Source organism: Bombina bombina, chromosome 7 (genome assembly GCF_027579735.1).
Source record: "Bombina bombina isolate aBomBom1 chromosome 7, aBomBom1.pri, whole genome shotgun sequence".
Classification (NCBI taxonomy): Eukaryota; Metazoa; Chordata; class Amphibia; order Anura; family Bombinatoridae; genus Bombina; species Bombina bombina.
In genome coordinates, this window is record NC_069505.1 from 314022035 (window position 1) to 314047795 (window position 25761).

The following is a 25761-nucleotide window of genomic DNA, read 5'->3' on the forward strand; positions in this document are numbered from 1 at the left end:
AAAACTTATTCAACCATTAATACAAAAGAAAAAAAGAAGGATAAAAACAAAAAAAAGGGTGGGGTGGGCAGGGTCCACCAGTAGTTGGAGCTGTACCCCTACAGGAGTACATTGAACTATCCCTTAGGTATCTCTGTAGTTCCTGAGCCAAGTATGGGGGAATACCTCTAATATCACCAATTCGGCAAGAAATGGAGACAAGATCTGCTTCTGAACTAGAATCGCATATGACTAAATTATAGGTGCCCACCTGATCAGGATTTTTTTAATTCTATTCTCCATAACCTGCTGTAAATGAAAAGATTCAAATATAAATTGCGCTTGAATCCCCTTTAATATTAGTGCCAGACTAAGAGCACTTTTAGCAGTCCAGTTGGACACCAAAAAAACAATGTCTTCCAGAGAAAAGGAGAGCATCAGATTCAGAACTCTGTTAATCCAAAATTGGACTTTAAGCTAAAGCTGCTGAATTTTAGGGCAAAACCAAAGCATATGGGAAAGATCTGCTCAGGGACTAGAACACCTGGGGCATACTGACAATTGCTCTGGATAAAATTTGGCTATCTTAGTCGGGGTTAAATAGAAATTATTAATTAGTTTCAAATGGGACTTTTTCCAGCTAATGGATATGGGATACTTAGTAACAGAGGTCAGACTACATAAATCCTATCCAGATCAATTATCGGGATGATAGACACCCAAAAATTGCAGTTTGTTTATAGCTAGGATGCTTTGTTTAGTAAGCATAATATCATAGATAAGAGGAATTAAAGCGCCCTCTCTGAATTTCTGGATACATATTTTAACATCGCTCCACTTAGCCGGAGAAGAGGCATACCATTTCTGTGAACAGATATAATGTTGAATCTGAAAATACGCAAAACGATTTCTAGGAGGAAGAGCAAAAAGTTGAGTTTCCCAAGAATCTGAAAGTCCACATTGAGTAATTGATAAATATCTTTGAGACCACTTTCCTGCCATTCTAAAAACGTCTTCTGATCTAAACTTGGGGTGAAAAAAGGATTACCCCCAATAGGTAAAAATTCGGAGAATGAAAAATGTGTTTTTAACACTTGACAAAATTTATACCATGCACATATTATATTTTTGAATGAGCTGAGCATTGTAACATTTGAAGGGAGATTATGGGATGGACAAAGCAAGAAGGCCTTCAAAGACCAAGGAGACACTAAATATTGTTCCATATCATACAAAGTAACAAGATTGGATTGGGCAATCCAGTCGAAAGCAAATTTCAGCAAAGTTGCCAAATTGTAAAGTTTGATATTAGGAAGGGCCAGGCCAGCTGCAGGATATTTATGAGACATTCTTTTAAGCGATATACATGTTTTTTTGGATTTCCATATAGATTTAGAAAACCAGGAGGCCATCATACATACATCTTTATTTAATATAAAGAGCAGCAAATTTTGTAGCAAGTTTAGAATTCTTGGAAAAATTATGGTTTTAATAAGATTAATAGACGCTGTAATGGATAGAGGAAAAGCCGACCAAAGTTCTAAATCTTCTTTAATCTTTTGAAATAGAGGTATAAAATTGTCCCGATACCAGTATTTAGGATCTTTATGTATTTTAAGGCCTAAATATTTGATAACATTAACTTTTCAGAACTTAGTTACAGTTTGTTTGAAATCTTTTCTACCAAGCCACATAACTTCACTCTTATCCATATTAACTTTATATCCTGCAAAGGAACTGAACTCTTCTAAAACTTGAACTACCTCAGGGATAGTAGAAGCTGTATTCTGCATAAATAATAACATATCATCAGCATAGAGTAATAACTTCAGGCTTTGAGTTCCAACAGGTATTCCCCTTAACATCACTCTTAGCCTGACTGCCAGAGGCTCTAATGCAATGTTGAATAAAAGGGGATACAGGTTACAACCTTGTCTAGTATCCCTCTGTAGGAGAACTTGATGTGATAAGTTGTGGTTGATAAGAAGAAATTAAATAGGGTTCCGATAAATTTTCATAATAAATTTAACAAAGTTATCCGAAAAGCCAAATTTGGAAAGTGATAGGAAAAGATGAGTCCACGATATACTATCAAAAGCTTTAACAGCATCCAAAGTCAAGATCGCTATATCTTTAAGCTCACTGTTTTCCTTAAATTGATCACAGTTCCATATATAGTCCACCAAAGTAATTAGTTTACAAATATTTTTGGAAGGATTTTGTGACGTCATAAAGCCTCCCTGCTCAGGATGGATAAGTTTGTCCAGACAGCTGATAAGTGTGGAAGACATAACTGAGGCCAGAATTTTATAGTCAGCATTAAGTACTGAAATGGGTCTGTAAGATGCTGGGTCTGCCGGGTCTTTGCCTTTTTTAAAAATTAAGGAAATATTTGCAGCAGAGAAGAGAGTTGAGATAGAATTATCTGAAGAGAGATAGTTGTTAAAAAGATTTACCAGGATAGGAATTATCTCTTCAGCTAAGGTTTTATAGTATTCTGCAGGAAGCCCATCCGGGCCTGCTGCTTTATTCATTTTAGATATATCAATAGCTTTAGCAACCTCTTCAGCTCTAATCGGAGCGTTCAGGGGCTCTAGGTCTTTTTGTTGAATTCTGGGTAAAGTAATCTTTGACCAGAAAATCTCTTGATTATTAACATTGGCCGGAACCTCCGCATATAATTGTTGATAATATGTCAGGGTTTTTTCCCTGTTGTGTTTGCCATGTGCTGCTGGCAGCCATTTTACTCACCTCTCTTCCGGACTTGGTGCATTGTGGGGGATGCTGCTCATTGCCTGCACTTCCTTTTATGGCCAGACTGTTGTGCATCATCCATGTGAGACAGGATGCGGTCTCAGAATTGTGATGTCATCACTTATTATTTAAAGGGCCTCTGTTCAGTATGCTTTGCCCTTGCGTTGTCTCAGACCTGTTTGTGAGAGCTCCTGTGTTTTACCTGGCTGCCTGACGTCCTTCCTGGTTCCTGATCCCTGGCTTGTTCCTGACTCTGCTGTTTTCCTTGTTCCTGATTCCGGCTCGTCTGACTATTCCCTTTGGCTCCTGACTCGGCTCGTCTGACTACCAGATCTGGTTTTGACTCCTGGCTTGTTATTTGACTTGTGGACTTTTTATTATTTTTTGTTATTAATAAAGGTGTGATTATTTTTGCACTTCTCGTCTCAGTCTGATACCTGGCACCCTGACATAATATCTGAAGAAGATATTACAAATTTGATCTGTATCGGTATATCCCTTATCGCCATCCTGGATGGCAAAGATAAAATTCTTCCTTTTACTGGTCTTAACAGCCATGAAAGCTCTTAAACCGTAAATTAATTTTGTTCTCTTCTTCCTGATGTCTTTGTAGAAGAAAAACATCTCTCTCCTTCCTCATCTCCAAATATTTAGACCAGTTATAGGTTGAGCAGTCCATATAGTAATTTTTGTATGAGTTCTTAACTTGATTAGTTAATTGACGTTCACAAGCCCTTTTCTTCTTAAGTACAGCCAAGTAAGCCTTAATTTCACAGAGTAGAACAGCTTTAGATGCCTCCCAAAAGGTTTCCGTTTTATGAAAATATGCAATATTAAATTGACAATAATCCTTCCATTTTTGTTTCAGCCATAATACGAACCTTGGATAACTAAAAAGATAGCGAGGATAAACAAATAGAGGCCCTTTCACATTAGACCTATCCTGACAGTACAGCTCCAAAGAAATAATTGCATGATTCGAAATGATAATCTCCCCAATTCCTACCTCGGATTTACAGATGAACAGCCCTTCCGAAATTAAAAACAAATCTATCCGAGAAAAGGTTCTGTGAACTTTAGACTCTCCGGATTTGAACTGCGCAAAATATCCAAAACCTGCAATTTCTGGCTTCTCCTATTCTCTAAGACATTTTTTTTTTTTAAACGGTCCAGATCAGGACAAATGGTCATATTAAAATCACCCCCCAGTATAAGGTTCTCTTTGATAAAAGGAAATATTTAGATTTTAATATTCTCCCAAAATATGATCTTAAATTTGTTAGGGCCGTAAATGTTACAGAGAATAAATTTAGTATTATTGATAGAAATTTGCACGATAATGAATCTGGAGGCCGGATCCATTTCTGTGTATAAAATGTTATAATCTAGAGATTTGTTAATTAAAATAGCAACGCCACACGTTCTCCTTATTGATTCTGTGGCAATTACCTCACCCACCCATTTTATCTTAAGTTTATTGGCTTCCTGTATACTAAGATGTGTCTCCTGCAAGAAAGCGATATCTGGATTATCTTTAGCCATTGTTTAATAATCAATTTACGTTTAAGAGGCGAGGATATCCCTCCCACATTCCAGGAAACAATTTTAAGCTGCATATTGTGTTAAAAACCTATCATCCAGCGGGCCCTGCACAGCTGACAACACAGAATCAATGAAGGACGGGGAAAAGAAAAGGGAGAGAAAGAAAAAAAAGGGGGAAGGGATAAGGAAGAAAAAGGCAAAGACCCCACTAGAAGGAAATAAAATAAATAAGAAGGTTCCTCCTGTGACCAGTGTAAATAATCCTCCCCTAGGAGAAAACTTGATAACCCTAAGATAAAATACGGGTAAACCAAAAAACACATTGTATTAGCGCAAGAAGATAACTAAAAAGACTAAACACCAGATATTTATTTGTCATTTAGAAATTCTTTAACCTCTGCAGCCTCCGAAAAGATTATTCTAGCACCATTGTGTTCAACAATTATTTTAGCAGGATAAACCATCCTTGCATTTAAACCCTTATTTATAAGTTGCGAACAATACGGTGCCATTGCCTTTCTTTTCAAGGAGGTTTCCACGGAAAAATCCTGGAACAACAAGAGCCTACAATTTCCACACATAAAGGGTTCGCTTCTTTTTTTGAATAACTTCAAGAGTTAAATTTTATCCTGAAAGTTTAAAACTTTAAAGATACACATCCTATTTTTGGGAGGGCCCTCAGAGGAAGTTTTCTTGGGGTCGATTCTATAAGCTCTCTCTATAGCAATAGGTAACTGCTGCTGAGCCTGTGGCAATACTAGTGAAGTGAATTTTAATAAATTCTTAAATTCTGGTGTCTCAGGCAAACCAACAATTCTGATATTGTTGCGTCTGGATCGGTCCTCAAGATAGTCCAGATGCAATTGCAGATTAACAATTTTAGAATCTTGTTTGGCGATAATGTCACCTTGGACATTAACCTGGTCTTCTAATTCAGAAATTCTGCTCTCAGCTTCTAACATTCTATTCGAGAATTGTCTGACTTCAGCAGAGAGACCAGATATTTCAGAAGAGATTGAACCCAGTTCCATGTTTATCATCTCAAATTGGGGCGTGAATAAATCTGTTAGGTGAGTAATCAACGTCTGAGTATCACATATATTAGACATTGTATCACCGGATGTTTTTAAACTTGATTCAGGCAACCTAGCTTTTTTTTCCTTACCTTTAACAGGCATTCTAGGTGAGGAGGATTTAACCTGCATGATAAATCTTTCTATAAAAATAAGTGCTATTATGTGCAACAGAGCAAACAACAAAATCACTTGTGAACCATGGGCTACTGTAGTAGCTTCAAACGTGACCGTGAGGTATCTTACCCCAGCGTTCTCCACAGGTAGTTTGAATAGAAATGACCAGGCAAGGATCCTGAAGCTCAACTCTGTGTCTCCATTGATGCAGCCGTCTGTCCTAGCCCCAGCTGTAAGCCATGGCGCTCCCCTCCTTCCCCGGAGCACAGCTAACAAGCTGACTGGGAGCCCAATTATGAACTGTTGGCGTCTTGCTGGAATAGGTCCCGCACTGCTGAAATAACCAAGCCCAGGCACAATACTTCCAGCCCGACACGTAGCCTGTTTCCCTGCAGGTAGTGTGTGATGTCCGCTGAAATGCCAGGCTGCTCAAACACCAGCTATGCTCATGAAATCAGCTGCTGCCGGTGAGCACTTTCAAAGATTTTCCCTTCGAGTGGGCAGCTTGAGGGGTAATAGCCCGAGAGAGATTAAAACCTGCTGCGATAAAGTTGGAAGCCCAGTTGGCTTGGAAGGACTCCAGACTCAGATGGGCCGTAGCCTCGCAGAGCGCCACATGCTAAAAACCGCTGACAAGCTCTCCAGGGTAAGTGGCAAGGAGCGGGGAGACGATAGATCAGCGTCCACTAACAACGCCGGCATGCAGGTGTACTGCACAGCACCTCCCCCAATGGAAGTCAGAGAAGCTTCCTATCCCTTATATCACCTATCAACTTCTAGCTCTCAGTAGTGCATTACTGTTCCTGATCCTACCTAGGTATGCTTTTCAACAAAGTATACCAAAAAAAAGCATTAAATTAGATAGTAAAAGTAAATTGAAAAAACGTTTAAAATTGCACGCTCTATCTGAATCATGAAAGTTTGATTTTACTGTCACTTTAATGTAAATATCAGGTAGCAGAATCCCATTAAAAAAAAAAAAAACATCCCTCCCTTCATAAATCCACTGACATGTGTCACACAGCTTTATCAAAGGTGGGCAGGATACTACTATGGGGAATTTTAATAATATGTTCAGTCATCAATGAAAAAACGTGCTATATGGGACATACATCTGTATACAAGGCAACATCTGATCATATGTTATGTTACTACATAGAATGCTGCATGGGAGATAAAACAAATCTACAAATTCCACATATATGACCAAAATATAAACAAAAAAAAGTAGATACAAGCAGTATTATTAGCAAATGCTACGCTTTCAAATTCAATGCATTTTGTCGATTAGAAGCAATTACCAAAAAATAATTATTTAGTTGTAAGTAAAAATGCTATCTGATTGAAACTGTGAATACATTAACATAAAAAGCATATTGACAGAATAAATAAATAATACCCAGGCATACCTCTGAGATATTGCGGGTTTGGTTCCATACACCGCAATAAAGCGAATATTGCAATAAAAGTGAGTCACACTATTTTTTTTTTCCCAGTGCATCTAGTTATTTTATACTATACTGTATTAAAGGGACTGTCTAGTCAAAATTTATACATATCATGATTCAGATAAGGGATACAATTTTAAACAAACTTTCCAAATTACTTTTATCATCAAATTTGCTTTGTTCCTTGGTGGTATTTTTTTAAAGCTAAACCTGGGTAGGCTCAAACTGGCCTCTTAGCTCAGAGCATTTTGAAAGTTGTTCACAGTTAGAAAGTTACTAGTTCATGTGTGTCATGTTAATAACATTGTGCTCACTCCGTGGAGTTATTTAAGAGTCTGCACTGATTGGCTAAACTGCATGCCTGTCAAAAGCACTGAGATAAGGGGCTGTCTGCAGGAGCTTAGATACAAGGTAATCACAGAGGTAAAACATATATTAGATATAACTGTTGGTTATGCAAAAATTGGGAAAAGGGTAAATAAAGGGATTAGCTATCTTTTTAAAACTATAAAAATTCTGAGTGTAGACTGTCCCTTTAAATGTGCAATAGCATTATGTCATAAAAAATAAAACAATGTACATACCTTAAATAAAAAATACTTTATTGCTCAAAATATTTTGTATATAGGTGTATACAGTATATATATGTGTATTCCTGTGTATTTATATTTTATATGTGTATACTATGTATATAAGTTGGAAAAATGGAGCCGATAGACTTGCTCCGTCACAGGGTTGCCGCAAACCTCACTTTATAAAGGAGCAATATCTGCAAAACACAATAAAGTGAAGCGCAATAAAATGATATTGGAGGGCCCTCTAGTGGGCCTGTAACAACATTAAGGGATTACCAACTTGAAGTCTGGAGAATTGCTAAGTTGTGTTTGCTACAATGTTGCAGGTTGGGAGGCGGTGTTTGTTCTTACCTTTATAGGGTCCTGCAGCAGTGAGTTCAGCCTCTTTTGGTTTCCAGACCTTCAAGGAGAAGGTTTTTGAAGTTTTGCTGTGAAGAGTGGAGCATGGAGAGATCCAGGAGGAAGTCTGTACCTCCCAAACGATACAGGGAGGTGGTGGAGCTGTCTTCCAGGAAGAAGGGGCCTGCAAAACAGAGACAAGAGCCTGAGCCTGAGGATCTGGTACCCCCCACACCCCAAAAATCACCACCCGCTAGGAGATTTAATAAGGGAAAGGGCAAGAAAGGGGGTGGGTTGGGGGAGCGCAGGCCCCAGTTCTCAGGCCCAGGTTAGCAAGGGGCTGGAGGTAGGCCCCAATTTAGTGCAGCAGGCCCAGGGGGGTTAGAGAGGCAGTTAGTGTGGAGCTGGGAGGGTCCGTAGGTGGGCCCTGTGGCCTTGCAGGGCAGTTTAGACCCAGTGGGAGCTACTGATGGCGTCTTAGGCCAGTTTGCAGCCTTGCCGCCGGCGGCCATGGCGGCGGTCCTGGCCCTAGCGCAGACTCTGTCAGGTGTAATGGCCCCCTTTGGGCCAGGCGCAGGGCACGGTTGCTGCCAGGCGGCCCGGTGGTGAGGCGGGGGGCTCTAGGCCTACCGTACATGTTGCAGAGTGCGCATCGATTACGGCTCCCTCTGATGGCGGCTCACACGAGATCTCCTCCGAGAGTTTCGTCTTAGGGGGAGGAGCATCAGGGCCGCCATCTTGGGAGCAGGCCGCACGGCGACAGAAACCCTCACGCGACCGGAGCTTCACAGGTAACTTGGGGAGGCTACCAGATCACGGGAGGGTCATCACAGGGGCCAGCGGTGCTTGAAGAGGGGGCACTTACCCTCGCGGCGTTGATGGTGGCGGGTCCGGGTGTTGCGCAGAATGAGTGTGGCGCCGATGGGAGGCAGACGGTAAGGCCGTGTTCTGGCATGCCAGGCGTGTGCAGGGGTGGATCCCGGTCGGGTGCAAAGGCTCCCTGATGAGGTGGTGAGAGTTGATGGAGTGGCTGGGAGGCTGATGGAGAGTGCCTTGCACTAGTGCGCAGTTGGTGCGCGCGCAGGAGTATATTGTCGAAGGGCGGAGGCCTTCAGAGGTTGCCGGTGAGAGTGAGTGATACATCTGGTGGGCAAACAGGTAGGATAGGCATGGGTGCGCAGTCACTTGTAAGAGATGTGGATGGATGGATGCAAGGGTGCACAAGGGAAACCGAGGGGTTAATAGGCCTCAGGATAGGCCGGAATTACCAGTATGGTGCACACTGAGTTATTAACAGCAAAGGGGTGGGGCCATGCGGGGATAACGCATGGTTATGTGCAGTCAGGTCAGGTTGTGTCTGGGGGGCCGTTGTGAGACAAGGGGATATGGAGTGTGACAGGCAGTATTATACGGGTTCAGATCCAGAGTTGTGTGAACGGAGGACACAATTAAGAGGGCAGTAGAGGCAGCGCTGCGTGAAGTAAATAACGTTAGACCCCTGCCTGGGTTCAGTGATAACGCCCAGGAGGGGGCAAGCATGAGCAGGTTATCAGAAGTGCTGTGGCTCGTGCTTTGGGTATGACTGCTTGAGTGGGGCAAGGGGGTGAGAGGGCAGGAGGTTCTGTTGATGCACCTCTGTAGACCGGAGTACTCCCAAGTTGTTTTTCCCAGCAGGTTCCGGAAAGGTCAGCGGCGACGATGAATTTGGGTTTACGAGTGCCCCTGTTGGTGGTGGGGCCCAGCAGCGGTCAGATGGGTTCAACTCCGCAAGTGACAGCAGGAGCAGAGATGCTAGGGGACGGTGAGTGCATGCACCTGACACTATGCACACTGGCATCTGAAGGCTCAGGCCCAAAGAGGGTGCGCAGGCCGGAGACATATGAGGAATGGCTGAAATGCTTTTGAGTCCTGGCCGCGTGCTATGTGGACAGGTGGCCCCTGCAGGGGCACAAACCTGTTTAAGTACCAGGATACATTGAGGATATCCATACTAGATTTAAGGAAGGTGCATGGCGGGAGTATGACATGGCCTTCAGAAGGAAAATGGGGGTAACCCTTTGTTACATTTTGGCACACAAGATATGCACTTGTGGTCCAAGCTGGGTTTGGAGGGAGGTACGCCTCCCCCCGTGGTGGCGCGCCAGCCTCAGCGCGTCAAGGGGCAAGGCTTGGCAGACGAGGTAGGGAGTGTTGGAAGTTCAAGAAAAGCAGTGTGAAAGGGGGAGCAGCTGCTCCTTTCGTCACATCTGCAAATTCTGTGCGGGGCCCCACCCTGGAGCAGAGTGCGGGCGAAGAAGAGAACAGGGCCTATCAAACCTGCTCCCAAAATCTGGAGTTACAGTCTAGGGCACCAACCCCGCTTAGGTTGCCAGCCATATCAACATGGAGCAGCTCAGGTCGGGGTTTGAGGTGGGGTTTCATATCCCAGTTACCGGGAGGGTTGTGGGCTCACCGGTGCATAGGAACTTGAAAACAGCATACGAATTCCCGCATGTAGTGTGGGAAAAGTTGGCTAAGGAGGTGGCACTGGGCAGGGTGTCCGGGCCATTTGCGGTTTGCCCTTGGAGGATCTTGTGAATCTCACCATTGGGGGTAGTGCCCATAAGGAGGAGGGGAAGTTCAGGTTGATACATCACCTGTCCTTTTCCAAAAGGAGGGTCGGTCAATGATGCAATCGACCCTGAGCTGAGTTCAGTCCATTATCAATCATTTGATAAGGCACTGGACATTTTAGGGCATGTGGGTCTGGGTGCGCTGTTAGCAAAGCTAGACATTGAGTCAGCTTTCGGCTATTGCCCTTACACCCCTCAGCATTCAGACTAATGGGCATGAAGTTTGAAGGGGCATATTATGTGGACAGGTGCTCTCTGTCCTGCTCGCTGTTCGAGTGCTTCAGCTCGTTCTTCCATTGGGTGGTGTACAAGGCTTCAGGCGGGGGCGGCAATTGGCCCACTACTTGGATGATTTTCTATTGGTAGGTAGAGCGGGGTTCCACAGATTTTGAATAGCTCATGGGCGTTATGCGGATATGATGAAGCGTTTTGGCACCCACTTGCGGACAATAAAACACAAGGGCCTTGCACGTGTCTCACCTTCCTGGGGATAGAATATAGACATGGTGCTAGAGGTATGCAGGTTGCCTATAGAGAAGGTTACGCAAATGCTGGCTTCGGTACGGGCAGCCAGGGGTTGGGACAAAGTTCCCATCAAGGAGGTCCAGTCATTATTGGGCATGCTGAATTTCGCGGGATGTGTTATCCCTATGGGCAAGGGTTTTTAACCATCGATTGGAGGGCCTTTTGAAAGGCCCTACTGGTCCCAGGGAAATGGGAACGCGTAACATCTGAAGTGAAAGAGGACTGGCGGTCTGGGATAGTTTCCTTGATGATTTTTAACAGAGTATGCTTATGGAGGCGCCCGTCAGTATCGAACTAAGTGCTGAACCTGTTCACAGATGCAGCAGGCGGTTACAGGGCGTACCTTGATGGGGATTGGAGCGGCAGCTCCGTGGCACGGGAGTGGGTGGCTGCAGGTTATATAAAAAACTTGACACTTTTGGAGCTATTCCCTATCGTAGTGGCAGTTGAAATTTGGGGTAACAGGTTGGCCAATAGGTCGGTGGTGTTCTGGACGGGACACCCTGAGTGTCGTGTACGCTATTAACAGGCTTTCCGCGGCATCACCAGCCGTCGTGTGTTACTTGAGGCGCTTGGTGTTGCACTGCTTGCAGTGCAACATCTGTTTCACCGCCAAACACGCCCCGGGAGTGCAGAACGCTTATTGCTGATGCACTCTCTCGATTTAAATGGGGGGCAGTTTAGGGAAGCAGCACCCTAGGCGGGCGAAGGAGGGTCTAACATGCCCGTCTTCTCTTTTGGCAAGTTGTTGAAGACTTGGGTGAGCATCCTACCCCTTAGTTAAGGCAATCTTTGGCACCCGGAGGACTTGGTCGGCGTACAGGAACCACTGGAACAGCTGGGAAGCTGTCCTTTCAGAGGGCCTGTGCAGTACAAAAGGGCCTACAAGGGTTGCAGGTCGTTAGACTGGTTGGCGGAGCTGAGGCGGTGAAGGGGTCAGTAGGGCTGGTGCAGCCGGGAGGCTATCGGCTGTATGCCCTTCTTTAACAAAAGTGTTGGGTTACGCGGACCACTCTGGAGCCTTCCTGGTTAGGAAGGTGTTAAAGGGGTGGGGAAGGCTGTCTCCCCCGGCCTAAGGATCGGAGGGAGCCTAACACGCAAGACAGGCTGCGGCTGGCTAGTGTTTAAGGACGTAGGCCCATCTGTGTGCAAGTCGGAATATGAGCGGCTGCTATTTAAGACAGCCACTCTCGCAATGGCCATTCGCGGGAGCTCTCCGTGTGGGTGAGCTTGTGGTGTCTGCCTAGGTGAAAGGCTCAAGGGGGGAGTGCGGTCGGAGCACGTCCGGGTGATGGAAGGGGGCCTCCTATTGTTCGTGCCTAGGTCAAAAACGGACCAGGAGGGCACAGGGGCGTGGTTGCCCCTTATAAGGCAGGAATGTGAGGATTGTTGTCGGTGCGTTGTGTGGAACAATACCTTAAGGGTACGGCCGGCAGGAAGTGAGCTGTTCTTGGTTCACGAAGATGGGACGGCCTTGTCGGCTTTCCAATTCGTAGGGTGCTTGCTAAGGTGGCCGAGAATGCGGGGCTGGACCAGTGCGGCGCAGAAAGTGCCCTCCCCGCAGCGGAGATTAAGCACTTGGGTAGATGGAAATCTTCCCAGTATAAAACATATATTAGACCAACGAAAGGGCAATGTTAAGATGCATATTATGGCAAGGGAGTATTTTTGTGAATGGGTGTTTATTGTTACGTTGGTCAAGTTGTGCGGGTTTGATAGTTCATTATGGTGTACTCTGTTTTTACAAGGTGTTGTAAATGTGAGACCCCTCCAGTTCGCGTGTGGATTGTAGGGCATTCATACATCCACTGGGTACACATCAGGCGCTGCGGTCGCCGGAGGGACAGCAGCTAGGATTCCCAAGCTCCAAGGCAAGCTTCCGGTGGTTAGGGCGCAGGGGATTGTTATGGGCTGAATTGCCGGTGCTCTTGCAGGAGGCGCACAGAAAGGTGGGGGCGGCCTAATATTTTAGTGCTGCACCTTGGGGGGAATGATTTGGGGCACTGCCCGCATTGGACCAGGTTAAAAGAATGGCAGCGGACGTGCATTGGGTGCACACGTGGTTGAAGGATGTGACTTTAGGTGCGTCAAATGTGGTTGCTCGACTGCATTGGCGTCACATTGTTACTCAGAAGGCTGCATATAATGTGTGCAAAAAGGTCAACAGGGAGATGGGAAGGATGGTCACGGGCCTGAGGGGCTTCGTGATCAGGCACGAAAATATCACGGGCCGACAAAAAGGACCTATTCAGGCCTGACGGGAGTCCACCTGATGGATGGTTGGGCTGGACATGTTCCTAAAGGACGGTCAGGGGGAGCCTTATTGAGGGTTATTTAATAGAGTTTTGAAATATTGATATATATAGATTGATATATCTGTTATTTATTGTTATTGTTATTCTGTTTATGTAGTTAATAGGTGCCTGTTGGTTTTGTTTGGCGGCAAGAGATCGCTTGGCTCTTGTGGCGGGTGGTCAATGCCTTAGGGTGAGTCGACTCGGCAGGGGTAGGTTTAATTGAGCTAGCCTGCAGTAAGACCGAGTCTTTAATGTAGCCATCCACCCCCTGGCGGGTTGGGCCTTGTACGATTCTGCTGACAGGGGTACCTTACCGTGTTGGTTTGGATATGCCTCAGCGGGCGGGTGGTCAATGCCCTGGGGAGTGGGCACAAAGAGAGAAGAGTGACAGTCCAGAAAGAAGGGAGGGGTTATGCCCGCCAGGCGCCGGCCTGGGGGTCCTCTCCCTCGCGAATGTGGGCCGAAGATCTCTCAACATCACAGCTCTCTCTGCGTGCCATTGGGCGTGTACAGCCGGGTGTCACGCTGCAGGTATCGGAAGGGGCCTTGACCATCTGCTAGTAGGGGCTAGGTTAGGGTGAGATGCCGCCAATGATTTTGATGATTACGAACTTGTTGCCAAGTTTTGATGTTAGGTTGATTAAGTGCCTAAGGGTAATTAGAGTAACGCTTAGGCACTAGTTAAAGCGTTTATTTAATAAACGTGGACCATGACCGGTTCTTTCTCCCAACAATTGTGTGTGTTGTCTTATTTATATAGATAAAGTAATTAGACAGTACGGAGGGCGGAATAGGGGGTTAAGACCTTATGAGGTATGCCTGTATGTGCAATACATTAAGTATACCTAAAAAAATTTTATCAAACTAAAATGACTTACATGACATACAATTATCGTGACATGCAATAAATAATTCCAGTGATTTATTACACGTAGTTTAATCATGAGTGCCCAACACTAACCCTGTTTTAAATCCATTATGAGAGAATGATAACAGAAATGTAGATCTATAGGACTCACTATCTCAATGCATGTTAACTTAAAGGGGACACTGAACCCAAAATTTTTCTCTTTCCTTATTCAGATAGAGCATGCAATTTCAAGTAACTTACTAGTTTACTCTTATTTTTCAAATTTTCTTCTGTCTCTTGGTATCTTTATTTGAAAAGCAAGAACGTAAGTTTAGATGCCGGTCCATTTTTGGTGAACAACCTGGGTTGTTCTTGCTGATTGGTGGATAAATTCACCCCCAATAAACAAGTGCTGTCCATGGTCTGAACCAAAAAAATAACTTAGATACCTTCTTTTTTCAAATAAAGATAGCAACAGAACAAAGAAAATTGATAATAGAAGTCAGAAAGTTGCTTAAAATTGCATGCATTATCTGAATCACAAAAGAAAAAAATTGGGTTCAGTGTCCCTTTAAATTGCGCTCAAGCAATCGCATTTACTTTCAACTTGTGATACAAACGTTATATCTGATGCGCGCCAACAGCCGTGATAAACCTGATATCGCTCGCCGCGTAACTGTTAGCGCGCCACTCATTATCTGGTGCATTATGTTAAACTTCAGGTTCCCAAAATACTTTGCTTTTGAGTCATATTTGCCCTACTTGATTAATTTGGAGATTAGACTGCTTAATTGTGTTTTATAATTGCGTTATAATTAAAGCGACATTGTACACTAGATTTGTCTTTGCATAAATGTTTTGCAGACGATTCATTTAGATAGCCCATCTGGGAGTCTTTTGTAACAATGTATAGTTTTGCTTATTTTTTAATAACATTGTGCTGAGTTTCAGACTCCTAACCAAGCCCCACCGTGTGAGATGTACTGTATATGTTCGTTTACAGACTACTGTTAGTTCCTGTTTGTGTAATCTGTCTTTTCATATGCAGGGAAGGGGGAGTGTCTACCTGTTTCTGGTTTCCCAGCCCCTTTCACTGGGTGTCCTCATTAACAGTGCTAAACTTGGAGCTTTTAAGTAAGTTTTTAAAAGGTTTTATACTGGATTTTTACATCAGTATATATGCATACTCTTCTTTATAGTGGTGTCTATTACGTGCAGTTAAAAGAAAATTGGTGTATACTGTCCTTTTAATGTTGCAAATTTTTTGGGGGAAAATCCACAGTAGTGCAGCCTTGGTCAAACTTTACATAGTAACATAGTAGATGAGGTTGAAAAAAGACCAAAGTCCATTGAGTTTAACCTATACAAATCTAAAAAACTCCAGCTAAGATTAAATAATCCCACTAAAAGGTGACCCATTTAATACTAGCAATCATATCCATGAATTTTGTTTCTAGACAGAAATGTATCCAAACCATTTTTAAATGTATCTAGGGTACTGGCATTCACTACCTCCTTTGGTAATGAGTTCCACAATTGTATTGCTCTTACAGTGAAAATATGTTTATGTTGCAGGCAATTAAATCTCCTTTACTCCAACCTTAAATTGTGACCTCTTGTCACAAACAATTTTCTTGGAATAAACAAAGCTTCTGCCATCTCTGTATATGGGCCTTGAATATATTTATATAAAGTAATCATTAAACCTCTCAAGAAAACAGACCCAGTTTTGCTAGCCTCTCCTCATAGCTTAAATTCTCCATTCCCTGTATTAGCTTTTGTGGCCCTTCTCTGAACTTTTCCTAGTTCTGCAATATCTTTTTTTACGATCGGTCCACAGAACTGCACTCCATACTCAAGGTGAGGTCTTACCAGGGATTTATATAGTGACAGAATTATGTTTTTCTCCCTTGAATTAATGCCTCTTTTAATACATGCTAGTATCTTCTTAGCCTTTGTAGCTGCTGCCCTGCATTGTGCACCCATCTTTAGCTTGTTATATATTACTACTCCCAAATCCCTTTCCCTCCTCTGTTTGGCTAAGTCTTGTCCCATTTAAATAATAAATTGCCTGCTTATTCTTACTTCCAAAATGTAGAACCTTGCATCTTCCCATATTAAATCTAATTTTCCATTTACCTGCCCATACTTTTAATTTTTGCAGATCCCTTTGTAACGAAAGTTCATCCTGCTCTGATAGGGTTGCCACAACCGATATTTTTAAGGTTCAAGTCAATGTAGAAAATAATGAATAAATATTGAAAGAAAAACCCCTGTCAAAGAGTGTGATGAATACTAGTTATAAACAAATGAGCATTTAAAATCAGTCCTATCAGCTTTAGTTTTTGATTTATGCTGTTTAATTATTTATGCAAAATTATGTTAATTAGCATGGCCGGTATTTTCTTCCAATAAAGGTGACAACCCTATGCTCTGACCTAATGACCTTACTTAATTTAGTATCATCTGCAAAAAATAGAGATGTTGCTATTTAATCCTTGCACCAAGTCATATACTGTATAGAAATATTTAAAAGAGTTTTTATCACACACTTCTCTCTTTTCTATTTAGATATAAATATATTTATATGACAGCTAGCACATAACGTCAACACAGAGAGGTTTTTAATGTGACTCGCTCTTGTGTTTTTTAATTATTTTAATCTGTTAAACATTCATTTTTCCATTTCAATGGTAAACATCTCTCTGCAGTTTACATAGTACAGTTTTTTTTTACTTTGTGCTTACAACGGTTTCCTATTAACGACTCACAATGACATCAGTGGTTACCAATAAATTATGATTTGCACCAAGTTTACACTGCACAAATTATCATTTAACAGCTACCGAACTGGAAACGGAAAGGTACAAGGATTGGGCAGAATTTTGTAATAAAATGTGTCCAAACTATCAGCAAAGCTCTCAAACCCAATGCGTATAACCTGTGTCTATCCCAAAAAGCAGATGACAGTAAAAGGCTGTGTGCAACAAGGGGCGTTTATATATGGTTTTTGTGTTGTCATTAAAGGGACATGAAACCCCAGATTCTTCTTTCAGAATTCAGATAGACCATACTGTTTTCAACAACCTTCCAATTTACTTTTATTATCAAATGTGCTTTGTTCTCTTGGTATCCTATGTTGTAAGGAGAAGTAATGCACTACTGGGAGCTAGCTAAAACACATCAGGTAAGCCAATGACAATTATTATTATTATTATTTTATTATACTTTATTTATGAAGCGCCAAAATATTCTGCAGCGCTGTCCATGGATACAATTTATTTCAATAAATCAATGATGTAAAACTTGTAAGAGACAAGACAACATTTACAAACACATACAGGAGGAATTGAGGACTCACAACAATCACTCACAATCTACAAGGGTAGGAGGTTGAGAAACAGGAGGTGAGGACTGCAATATTGAGAAAGATGTTAATGCAGAGTTAGATGAGGGAAATGTTGTTAGGTAAGTGCAATTCATTTATTATTGAGTTGGGTGGTAGGCTTCTCTGAACAAAAAAGTCTTCAGGGAGCATTTAAAAGAAGAAAGATTAGGGCAAAGTCTGACAGCACGAGGGAGAGTGTTCCAGAGGGTAGGTGCTGCCCGACAGAAGTCCTGCAGTCTAGCATGGGAAGAGGTGATAGTCGCAGATGCAAGGAGCAGGTCATTGTTGGATCTTAGTGGGTGGGCTGGAGCATACTTGTTAATTAGAGAGGATAGGTAGAGGGGAGCAGCAACGGTGAGAGCTTTGTATGTAATGTTGAGAATTTTGAATTTAATTCTGCTGTGAATGGGGAGCCAATGAAGGGACTAGCAAAGAGGTGCAGCAGATACAGAGCGACGGGAAAGGTGGATCAGCCCGGCTAAGGTATTTAGGATGGATTGAAGGGGGGAGAGGTGGGAAAGAGGAAGGCCAGTAAAGAGATTATTGCAGTAATCAAGTCAGGAAATAACAAGGGAGTGGATTATTTGCTTTGTGGTGTTAGCTCTCAGAAAAGGGCAAATCTTGGAAATATTGAGTAGGTGGTTGCGGCAGGATGTAGAAATCGATTAAATGTGGGGGACAAAGGATAGATTTGAGTCAAGTATAACTCCAAGGCAGTAGACTTGGGGCGATGGGGAAATGGTGATGCCGTCAACAGGGATAGGAAAGTCAGAAGTCAGCATAGAGCTTGAGGGGGGATAGGAAGGAGCTCAGTTTTGGACATGTTAATATTTAGGTGGTGAGAGGCCATCCAGGAAGAAAAACCAGATAAGCAGTCGCTGACATGAGAGAGGACAGAGGGAGAGAGAGCAGGGGTGGAGAGGTAGATCTGGGTGTCATCAGCATAGAGGTGATATTTGAAGCCATAACTGTTGATAAGTTTACCCAGTGAAGAAGTATAAATGGAGAAGAGTAGAGGACCCCAGAACAGATCCTTGAGGTACTCCACAGGACAGAGGCAGTGGAGAGGAGGACTCGTCGGCAAATGGACACAGAAAAAGGAATGAATCCAGGAAAGAGCAGTGTCATAGTGGTACAATGACAAGAGGTATATATATGAGCAGCCACCAATCAGCAGCTAGCTCCCAGTAGTGCTTTGCTGCTCCTGAACCTACCTAGTTAGTTTTAAATAAAGGATAGCAAGAGAACAAAGCAAATTAGATAATAGAAGTAAATTTGGAAGTTGTTTAAAAGTGTATGCTTTATCTGAATCATAAAAGAAAAACATGTGGGTTTCATGTCCCTTTAACTACAATCTTCTTTTTTCATATCCCTTTTTTCTACAAAAACTACAGACTCACATGGCATTAAAAGGACATAAAACCCAATATTTTTCTTTCATGGTTCAGGACAGAGGATACAATATTAAAGAACTTTCCATTTTACTTCTATTATCAAATTCTCTTTGTTTTCTGATTATCCTTTGTAGAAAAGCAAGAAGAAAAGCTCAGGAGTGTGCACGTGTCATCAGCACCCTATGGCAGCAGTTTTTCAAACAATGTTATACATTAGCAAGAGCACTAGATGGCAGCACTATTTCCTGTCATGTAGAGCTCCAGACGTGCATGCTACATATCCAGATATCTCTTCAACAACGAATAACATGAGAATGAAGCAAACTTGATAATAGAAAAAATTAGAAACCTTTTTTCTCTATCTAAAAATAAAGATAAAAAATTGGGTTTTATGTCCCTTTAAACATAATGTGCAGATTGAAGGGGAGGATGGGTAGAAAAGTTTTAAGAAAATATAGCAAAGCGCCATGGAGGGAAAGAGGATGCCACGGAAACTTTCATGTCCTCTAGTAACGATCTGCTGCATTCCCTAATCCATGGTGCTATTAATGAACGTGATGAATAATCACACAGACTGTTAGAACTCACTGGTCTACATATCCAATCATCATCTACCCTATTAGCAGTCCTTGCTACCCTCCAAACTCTGATTGTGGAAACTTAATAACTGTTATAGACTCTTCAACTGATGGACACATAACAAAAAAGGAAAATAGAGATGATGATATTTGCATCGACAGAATGTATGATGTGTGACATAACCTGTATATGTTTGTAATAAAAAAATTATTTCAACTAAACATAATGTGCAGTGGACTATAGTTAAAGGGACACTCAGGTCAAATTATATTTTCATGATTCAGATACAGCATGTAATTTTAAACAACTTTCCAATTTATTTCCGTTTAAAACAAATGTGCACATTCTTTTATATTTGCACTTTTTGAGTCACCAGCTCTACTGAACATGTGCAAGAATTCACAGACTATATGCATTTGTGATTGTGCTGATTGCTATCACATGATTACAGGGGGAGGGGAAATATACATAACTTTGAAATTTGTTAGAAACAATCTACTACTTATTTGAAATTCAGAGTAAATGCTATTGTATTGTCTTGTTATCTTGCTTTTGTTGATTATGCGAATCTACTATGTTGATTGGTGAGACAAATCCAAAAGTATGAAAACTGAATGATAAGCAGATTTTGGTGAGGAACTTTGTGAAGTGCTCATTTAACATTTTACAATTTGATAATTATCGATAACTATACTAAACTTAGCCTGTGTTAGGAAATAACTAATATGAAGGGTAACCTTAAAAAGGTATTGAATAATAAAATTAAAATAAAATTTCTTCTGACACTTGATATTCTGTATACTATGGATATACCATATGTAGGAAATAGGGAAAACACTTTGGATTAGATTAAAAGTGAAAACCATTTCCATTTCCATTGCGCTGATATTACAATTTGAGATTCAATCTTTACCGCTATGTATCTGTATGTATCTCAGATACATACAGATACATCTCTAAAGATGTATTTGCATGTATAGAGATATGTCTATATACTGTATGTGAAGATATAAATGTACAAAGAAATAGATTCCAATGGCACTACAAGATATATTTTATACCTTGGTTTAAATCCCCTATATGAAATACGCCATAGATATTTGTTATGGGTTGTAGTAAATACATATATAGTTAAAAATCTTTATCATATATGAATATTGTATAAATATGTTTTATCATGTTTTCATCTGCATACTGGCAAAGGGTTTCTAATGGACTATATATGTCTGTATGTGTTGTACATAAATATGAATGTTTTTATATGTGTATATATGACTGTAAATACATATATGCACATATAAATACATTAATATATATACCAGAGTGCGTGGAAGTTTTTAAAGAACCCCCTCCTGTACACAATACACTAATAGCACTCTAGGTATAGAAAAAGATGTATATCACAATGAATATCACAATATTTTATTCAAATAGACAATAAGGTGCAAATGCTAAAACTTAGCTTTTAATAAATCATAGATAAAATAGGAAAATACACACTTAAAAACACACTTAGTTACTTTCCAACGGTAAAGTACATATTACAGGTGAGTGAAAAACCTGCTGTATACTGGACTGGAGCTGACGCATACGTTCTAGCAATACCCCTGTATAGCTGGTTAAACATATTAAAGTAAATTATGATGTGTAGTCTGTAGCAGCACACGTTCTTAGTAAAAGTTGAATAGTATAGCAAGCTTATAACGGCATTAAGCGTTTTACTCGAGCTCTCAGAATGTATGAATAAGCTTCTAAGAAAGAAATAGAAACCAATGCTATTAGTGATAAATTAGCAATGTCCTGACCTAGACTGATATAATGCAGGATACACTGTGTTAATAATCAGCAAAGAGACTGTTTGAAATGTATAGTTGCATATATTGCATATGTTATAGTAGCATGGTAACAGTCTTATACGTGTTATATATATATATATATATATATATGTATATGTATATATATATATATATACATCCAAAGGAAAAAGCACTCACCGGGTCTTTACAGCAATAAAAGCGCCTGCTTTCTTTATAGAGGCCGGTACTCAGTGCTTTTGAATTACAAATTAGCATGCTTGTTTTGCTTATCCTGTGGGTTGCGGTGTTAGGATTCTAGTTTATCCCTGCACAATATTGATGATTATTACTAGCCTATATTGGCCATCTAATATGCTGATTATCCATGATTTTGTATATATTTGGGTAATCTCTATTGCAGCACACTGGACCCAATACATAAGATGGAACGAGCTATATTAGGATCTTTTTCTTTTTCTTTTCCTTTTCTATCTGGTGTTTTCTCTATCTGGAGTTTCTGTTGCCCTGATGCTATTACCTGTATATGAGTAATATTTGTTCAATTGCCATTTTTAGTACTGCCTTTTGTAAATTGTGCTGTAACAATGCATTGTTCTATCCTTTTAACATATTTTTAATTGAATTAGTACTCTGCCGGGACGCGTCCTGGTTGCTATGGCAGCCGATGACATTGTGACTCACGCCGCAGCTGGCTGACTTCCGGAACGCCACCGGCAGGGCTGCACTTGGGAGCGGGTCTCTCGCCATAAAGGGTGAGTTGGTGTGTTTGTCTGTAAATAGTTGTCTGAAGACGGGGGCAACCCCGAAACGTCACATATTAAAGTTGTTATTGCTGTAAAGACCCGGTGAGTGCTTTTTCCTTTGAATGCATATGCTATACTTTTAAAGCACCCCGGGCAGGCTGGACTGGTTGTGTTACTGTGAGTGCTTCTACCCCTTTGGATTGTATATATATATATATATATATATATATATCTATATATATATATATATATATATATATATATATATATATATATAAAGATCAGTTGTAATACACAAGCAACACTAATAAAGTAGTATAATAGTACTGGGTTAGTGAAATCTGTATTCTAAGATACAGGGTTATGAAAAATAATATCAGCCGTGAGCTAGTTGCAGTACCAGACCTACTCAGCAGACGGCCCTGGTGTAAAACAGTTTTTGGCTTCTCCCCTGAATATAACTCAGTAATAAGCAATAGTAATAATACACGTGCTTCTCTGTATAAGATTGTGAGTATACATCCACACTGATAATGAGTATTGTAAGAATTGGCCTCATATTCCAAAAATAGGAATAAATAAGAAATAATTATAAAGATGAGAAAAGTAAAGTTAGTTCACAGTGATATAATTTTTTTTTTTTTTTAAATCTCTTTATTAATTGCCGAGGACAAAACTAATTAAAAAAAACAATTATACAAAGTAAACATCATATGCAGGGATTTTCCCTTGTTGTCATTTACATTATTTGTCAAACTCATATATTTTAAACAATGCTAGACAACAGAATCTGAAAAACAGCATATAATAATCTTTTGTCGGCATTTTTATAATTGACTCCTCGTGGCACTTGGCCATGTGGGGCCATGGGGAGCAAAAAAAAAAAGAAAAAGGAGGGAAGGAATTGAAGGATTGAAAAATTATACTATCATATTTTCATAATTTAGTCCTCCTACCTTCTATATTTATATCTCGACAGGATTCATAATCCAAGTATATGGGCTCCATGTACTAAGCTGTCTGCGAGGTCTTCGTCACTATTTCCGTCTAAATTTCTGCGTGCGGATCAATAACCATATGTACTATCCCACGAATCCATTGAAAACCTTATATTAACAAACGTCGAGCGAACTTGCCCGCAAATCTTGAATTCTCGTCTTTTTTGTAGCTAGAAAATACTCGCTCGACATAAATCTCGCACAAAACAGTAATTACTAAACTATCTATTTATACGCTCGTGAATTTATCCGCACCTACCTCGTTAAAAATCCGTCGCCAGCTAATAGGTGGCGAGCACCATAATAAACAATAGGGTCTATCAGATCAACGCCTACAACTGATTTAAAAGAGGTGTACAATTTAATGGTTACTCACTTTTGATCCTGTTAGCCATTATGGAGACACCTCTTCAACTTTATATTATTCGTCTGATGCAAATGAGGGGTAGAAGGCAAATTCGTCAACCTGATGCCCCAAATCCGGTTCGAAGAAGGCGATTACGAGTACAGCGGGTATTCCTTCCTCGGGTTCCTTTAGATGCCCTTTCCGATCGAGAGGTTATTCAAAGGTTCCGTCTGGATCGACATTCAATATTGACTTTATATGCTCAAATAGCACATTTTCTAGATCCTGTGACGGCTCGTTCAAGGGCCATTCCCGGAATACTCAAGTTTCTTGCTGCCTTGCACTTTTTTGCCACCGGATCATTTCAGGCAGTGTCCAGCGTCATCATTGTTTTCAGTCAGTCTGCCTTTTCTCGTCATCTTTCCAAAGTTATCGATGCACTCATGCATATATTCCCCGAATATGTTTGTCTACCATCTACCACAGAGTGGTAATCGATAAAGTCGCAATTCTACAGTGTGGCTGGAATGCCAAATGTTCTTGGGGCAATAGACTGTACCCATATTGCAGTTCGACCGCCACGGTTACGGGAGGAGATTTACCGCAACCGAAAGTCCTGCCATTCCTTGAATGTACAGATGGTTTGTGACCCCCGAAATGAGAATAATAAGCGTGAGATCAAATTACCCTGGCTCCTGCCATGACGCTTATATCCTGCGACAGACTGGACTGTACCAAAAATTCGAGAATGGGGAAATGCCAGAGGGATGGTTATTAGGTAAGCTTGAATTTGAACTCAAAAAAATTTTTTTTAAGGATTTTTAAAGAGCATGTAATTTTAAAGCGACTTTCAAATTGACTTTTATTCTTTTTATATCACTTGCTGAAAATCATATCTAGATATATGCACAATAGCTGCGATTGGTTGCTGCACCTAGAGGCCTTGTGTGATTGGCTCACACATGTGCATTGCTATTTTTTCAACCAAGGATATATAAATAAATTTTAAAAAACACATAATATAATTAAAATTTTTAATTTGTTACTATAAATTTATACTAATTTGACGCTAGCCTCAATAACTAATAAAAATTTATTTTGTCTTTTTGGAATGACTTACATCAATATTTTTTTTTTAATTACAGGGGATGCCGGTTACCCTTGCTATGAATGGCTTCTGACACCCTATAATAACCCCCAACTCCGGAAACATATTCGTTTTAATGAAGCACACAAGAACACAAGGGGTGTCATTGAAAGGACTTATGGATTGTTGAAAATGAGGTTCCGATGTCTGGACAGATCTGGCGGTGCAATGCAGTATTCTACAGAAAAAGTAGCAAGAATCATATTAGTTTGCTGTGTCTTGCATAATATTGCCACCAAAAGAGGATGCCCCATTGATGACGATATTGCCATGCCTTTTAATGACTTTCCAGAAGAAATTTTCAGAGAAAACAGAAATAGACATGGCATGGCCACAAGGGATATGGTTTCTAACCAATATTTTGATGATTGATCTTTCTCGACCAATTTTTTCCTCTTGTATGTAAATTGTGTTCTGCAGTTATGTGTTATTTTTTTTCAAATAAAATTTGTGTGCAACATCATCATATTGTTATTTCTTTTTAGCCCTTTTTCTAAACAAACCTTATTTGCATTGGTCACACCCAAAAAATACATGAAACAGAATTTTTTTTCATGAAAATAATATAACAATTTATTTTAAGTTCAAAAGGCAACAAGAATAAGAATTATAACTATTTCTATCCTAATACAACTAATATATTTACATAACTAAAAAAGTACAAAATTTATCTATTCAAAAGGTTACATATTAGACTTACTATTCTACATTTAACCAGTGATTTTGTTACATAGTAATTGTATCAAATATAAATGAATCATAAAATTTGAGAATATATATATTAGTAGTGTTATCTGTGGTCAATAACCTAGGATATAGTGATGTACTAAAAACCAATTATCCATGACGATATATTTATATCGTCATTGTTCATTCCTCATGCAAAATTTATCGTTCCAACAGAAATTTAATATAATTCTTCTTATTAATGGTTAGTCGGATCAACAATATTATTCATGTTACATTTTATTAGAAAAATAAAGATTCAACAAAAAATAATGCTACATTGTAAAAATAGTCATGCGTCAATTTGATTGACAAGTATAGTTGTGACGTCAGATACTAACATGTCGCTAACGGAGCCTTTCACAGCTGGAGAAATAGTCATTCTGGTATATGCAATGGAACGATATTTTCCTCATCGTATGGGAGGAGTTAGATTGGTAAAGCAGGACAGTCGTGATCATATTATATACGAAATGATAAGAAGGATGTATAGAGTATCAAGATAAAAAGGA